The sequence below is a fragment of the Cephus cinctus genome, unplaced genomic scaffold, assembly GCF_000341935.2.
Source record: "Cephus cinctus unplaced genomic scaffold, Ccin1 Ccin1_scaffold0153, whole genome shotgun sequence".
NCBI lineage: Eukaryota > Metazoa > Arthropoda > Insecta > Hymenoptera > Cephidae > Cephus > Cephus cinctus.
Genome location: NW_014332881.1, coordinates 1,464,682 through 1,470,556, shown reverse-complemented (window position 1 = coordinate 1,470,556; position 5,875 = coordinate 1,464,682).

Sequence of the window (5,875 nt, the reverse complement as noted above, 5' to 3'; positions counted from 1 at the left end):
GCTGCATGCGCAGTGAAGCGTGGGGAACTAGCCCCGCCGACGCCACCTCCATCGGCCTCATCTTCTGATCGTCCCCCTTTCGTATTTTGTGGCCACTGGCATCCGGACATCCCCCACACAGAGGACTTCATCATCCTTATACTTAATACTTGTGCGACGTTTTACGTACTTTTTCTTCACATCTTGACCTTCCAATGTAAATATTTGTGTCTCCTACCCTCTGGTGGTTCACTTTGGTACTACTTAGTGAAGTTTTATACATCATTGCCTTACGATAGGATATCTTTCTCGGTATGTACGATCTTTCGTTACTCTTCGTAACCTTTTGTTTCACGTTACCTTCAGTACTCAGCAATTAGCAATACATTCTAGCCAGGTAATGGCCATGTTCTTACCTATTACTCTTATTCTCTTCTATTAGTCTTCATTTGGTCTCGTGCGACAGATTGTTCGTGCGCTTGTGCATTCGTGCACTGCCTACTGTTTTCCATAGAACGGAGGTGGACGAATAAAGGGAAATGTAAGAGCGCCGACCTCGTGTCTCGTTTTCAATTAAACGTGCCGGCTTGTTACCGGCCGAGCCACGCCGAGCGCCTTCGTTGTTGACACGGTATCGTTCGCGTCATTTCTAGTGTCTCACTCTCAGTGCTGCGTCGTATTAGACGTTGAATCGTGTCACGCGAGGGAAATGGCGTGGTGCGAGCGACGGCGGGTTAAGACACTGTGAAGTTTTACTGCGAAGGACAGAAGAAGTGGAAGAACCTAAGAGGATTTTGGTTTAGCAGATGAGAAAATTCAACTTATTTTTAAGAAGTTTGAGTTCGCTCCTATGACATTTATTAAATAAGGTTAGAGCCGTCGCGACTACCAGACTGACATTGCCTGCTGGATTGGTCTGTAACGTTCTTTTTATATTTTTTCACCGGCAGATATGTTTCATTGTGATTATAACCGCGCGAGTAATTCACAAGCCCTCCAGGAAGCTTCCATAAACCTCGTGGGATTACTGGAAAGCACAAATTTCGATAAGGGCGAGTAACATTTTTACTGTATGCTAATACACATTTGTTTTGTTCAGGACGTACCTGGTTGATCTAACTCGGTCGATTCGTACCTCGATAGAAACATACCTGGTTGGGTATGTACTTAGGTACACCGGCTCGCGTGTATATCAAACACTTAATTATCCTATAATACGAGGATCAATATGCACGAAAGAGAACGAGTATTGGGGAACATCAACCGGCAAATTAGACGTAATGCGAAGAAAATTAGACGTATACCTAATAACGGCGAATCGGATTCTGCGGATAAATGCTTTATGACGTAATTGCTTTCCATCAGCAGATTCAGAATGCTCATAAGATTTATGTTTTAAAATGACGGCTAACCGAAGGATGAAATTGAGAAAGGAATTATGTAATCCTAGAAATACTCCACTCGACGTATTTGCTTGAGTCACTATAAGGATTACATAAAAAACGGCACATACGACGGAATTGATACTCGACCTTTTTTTCGGTTTCCATAACAACCGTTAAATCAACAAAATTGAAATCCACAAAAACGCTTTCCCCGTCGCAAACTCACCGTGCGTCTTGCCGACGTTTTCCATCACGTGAATCCTTCAAAGCAGCCCTTGCGTCGCGTCTTTCTTTTTCCATGCCACTTTTTTCGTATTCTGAGGTAAATCCCACACCACGGCAAGGACATCCCCGACAAGGACACTAAGTCCTGAAAAGTTACGTGGAACGAAAGTTCGGCAAGGCTCGATAATGATTTCGCACTTCGTCCCCTGCCTTTCCAGTCGGATGAATTCACCCTCGTCCTCGATCGCGTCTACCTCCTTTAACCTTAAGACATACACGCGACCACTTTGCCGAATGGAACGTGACTCGGGCAATGGCAGCCATCGTGCATTAATCCAAAGTAAAGTCAACCCCTTTCATCTGTTTACTCTGGACAACGAAGTCCCTTGGACTCTACGAGATACAAGTTCCATCCTAGAGAGGACAGTCCTCGTGGAACTTGCTCTGCCCAGGACTAATTCCGTGCTTGTCTACGGGTCGCCATGCTACGATTTCAGCGTAGTAAAATCAACCTGGATTGATATCGGACAGCCTTAGGATAGTTTATACTGCAGAGAGTCAACCAGCCAACGTGCTTCCACCAGCCGTTCTCTGTACACTCTGGGATAGTTTAAATCGGGCCGGTTCGGCCGTAGCCGAAAACCTAATTTCCGTGAGTTTATCGAGGCTAAGTAATAGGACGACAGTTTCTAAAGTAACGTGGTCGCGAATGAAATTTGCCAAAACTTTTTCCATTTAAGTTTTCGCCAGCGGGGAGAAAGGTCGCGTCTTGACCGCAACATAAAAAAAGGCAGATCTCCCCTGTTCATTATTCAAAGCTAAATACCGCCATTGGTCACGTTACTAGTTTTGTTTTCCCAGTAGGGTAACTAAGCACATCGTTATACGTATACTGTAGCTACGGGGGGGCGAGTATAGCGATAGTGCAGAGAGGGATGCTTTAGGCTGTCGTACATAGAGAGCTATATGAGGACGCTCCTTGTTTAGGGGTAGGTCATTCTCCACGTATGTGTAAGGGAGACGTCGAATAGGGGTGCCTGTTGGGACGATGGACCTGGTGCCGCACCATGTGCTAACTTAACTGAAGGGATTACAAGCGTAGTTAATGGATGCCTCGCGTATAGTTAGGAGCAACCGCTACTGCTGCCTAGCCTGTATCCACCAGCAATGGTCACGGGATGCATCCCTTAAGTCTGATCAGCCTCCAGTATCCATCTGTTTGGATAGTTTGTAATAAATCTCAGAATAAATATTTTCTCTCTTATTATTCCATTATCATCATACATGGACGAGTCAAGGCTCTCTCGAGGTCCCCTTAACCCCAGCCTAATCCTTCGGGTGGTACTCGGGAGAGGTACATCCGATTGCAATTTCCTAAAACAGCAAACGAGAGGCAGTGATCGCTCGAACTTTCCAGACAGTCAAAAGTCGAGCCCTCTCGTGCAGAGACGAGAGGCCGCTTCAGAAGAATTAAAAATGGATGCCGCGTGGTACTGCAGCAACGAAATACTCGAAAGCTATGAGGGACATAGGAGTAAAGTGGGTATAGGGATAAAGCGTGAAAGGATTATTACGTATATGGTGAATATGCCCTTAATTCGATATAGCACATGCCTTTCATGGTGTATATATATACACGGTAAAAAAAATTATCGCAGATATAAAACCCGAACTTTTTTTATTTATTACCTGCAGTTTACCCGATAGAAAGTTGGTCGTGATATCTAAAGCTAGAGCATGGCAGTAACGTACGTTCGGGGCTCCTTGGCACCCACAAATCTACGAAGATATTGGCACTTGGGTTTCCTCGACTTTTTTCCACCGTCTTTTTCACTTCTGCTACACTCGTTTTTCCTTATCCGGGTATTCGCGACGTTGCCACTTCGCTAAAGTTTAACTATTATCGGTGTCGCAATCAACGCCTCAACGCCGTTACTTTTACTTCGATGCCTTCCACCGATCAGGCTGGCCAATCGAGTAGATGCTTCTAGTTCTTTTTTTTTTATTTCTTCATCATTTTCCAAGAAGAGGCTTCTCCCTCGTGGTCGCTAATAATTACCGATGAGACTTATCTTACTTTTGGCATCTCGATGCTCCGTTCGCTAGGGAATTCTTCGGTGGCTCGTCGTTATAGTTTCTTTCTGCTTTCTTTACATAGGGAATAAAAGGGAAAAGTCAGATGGAAAGGGTCGTGGAACTTAACTGGCGGGATGTCGACGCTGCCGTTCTGCCCAGGGAATCGCATGTGTTATACTTTCTGGATAAGTTCCACGAGCGGATAGGGTGTCCACAAGTAATCCAACACTCTCGCACACGTAACTGCATCGTGGACGCAAAACGCTGTCATGGTAATGTTTCCCGGAAAAACGCGGAATTGCGTGCGTGCCGCACGCGAAGAGGTCGCGGCCACGCTAGCGGCAAGCTATGCACCAACACGCCGTTTGACATCCATTTATATTAATTATTATTATTTTATATCGCGGGGTGGCGCACAAAGCGCCGTTATAAAACGGACCACGATTCATATCGAGGAACGCATCAATAACCATTAACGAAACAATAACGAAAATTTTATAACGAACTGCCTTTTTTTTTTATACCGTCTACGTAGACCCTTTCGACGTTGCGGATTATACGCGATATACGGTGATAATTAATAGATTTAGATATATGTGATTTTTTATTTTTTCATTTTTTTTTTTCATATAACAAGTCGATCAGCCCAATGAAGATCAATTTGTAAATTTTAATATTCCTCATGCGATAAAGCTCCTGCGTTGCTTTGCCGTTGCAAAAGGATAACACCAAGGCTTCTACGGAAGACGCTTCCTGTACGGGAAACTCTTGAAAATGGAAGCTTCAGAATTTCTGCTAGCTGTACGGATATCTTCTATTAGGTTCGACCATTGTTTATTACTTGGAAGCGACAAGCGTTTATCGAGAACGTTGCACCTAACAAAAAGCTCTGAAATCAGTTTTCTTGCTCCTCGGAGCTTCGGACACAATGGAGTCCCGACGTGGTTAGGAGGCTCGGCAGCGGAGCGCGGCTTTACAGACGGAGTCTTGTATTAATGATCTTTCTGTTGTACAGGACGAGCTCTTCTCGTTGTAGGTACAAGTGAAAACGGGATAATTAATATTGCGAAAAAAAAATTAGCAAGGTCTGCGTAATTCATATTTCTGAAAGGGTGATGGTGACGTGCGCGCGCACTCCCCCGCCCCTCCGCCGGTATCCCCCCCTCGCAGCGCCATCAACGCCCTTTCAAATTTTCCCAGCGTTAATTGCTCCGGCGTTTCTCGTGTGTTGTTTTAACATTCTTCAAAACTAAATGTTTGCTTTCACTGTAATCTTGAGTTCTCCTTGTTAATTATCGCAGCGCGGGCGCAGTCCGCGAATATATTCTTTTGCCGGGTATGAAGTATAATTCATTTATTCCTCGCGTATACCTTTTGCGGATGCGATGTGAAAAACTAGACACAGCGTTATCGGAGCAACGCGTAGCCACGGCCGTATAACGTAAATGTCAAAATGCAAGAGCTAGGTATCCGTACCTTTGTGCACTTTTTTTTTTTTATTTTTTTTATATATCTAACAGAATGAGTCGGGCTCCAATTTACTTCGGGTAATGAGGTCTCGTTGGGTGAAAAACGAAATTTTAAACACGTCATTCGACGAGACCAGAGGCTCGACGTAAAGTTCTCTTTGTTCCCCGTAACCGATTCCATATTCATACCGGTTCTTCTGCATGCATAATAATCACTGTAAGATCAGTTACCAGAATTTTCGGTTGACAAAATTTTCTTTTACGCCACTTAAGATACACGAGTTTTTACTTATTGTTAGACATTGCGCACAGAACCTCCTTCAAGATGTATGAGCGTCATTAGGATTTTCAACGTCACGTGTCCTGATGTCTGTTACACAACAATAACCTTTCTTCGTGTCCCTAATGGACAAGCGTTTCGAAGACATCGAAGCTCAGAATAAGATATAGGATCGAGTGTAACGTCGTTTTTTTTTATCTATAGTCCAAGCGTCCCGGAGGCCGGGCGTCGATTAGCCTTAACTGAGCCTTTTAACTCGAGTGCTAAAGAATCGTCGTTCACTTCCATACACCACGGAGTCGCGTATCGATTGAAGAAGACTTCAGTCGTGCTTACAGGTGTAAACTCATAAATGGGGATCACTGATTTTAGATTCTAGTTAAGATTTACGAGGGGATTCGCTTTCTCCGGTTTTCCGAAACCCATGCAAATTTATACGGTAAATAGTAATCCTTCCCCCC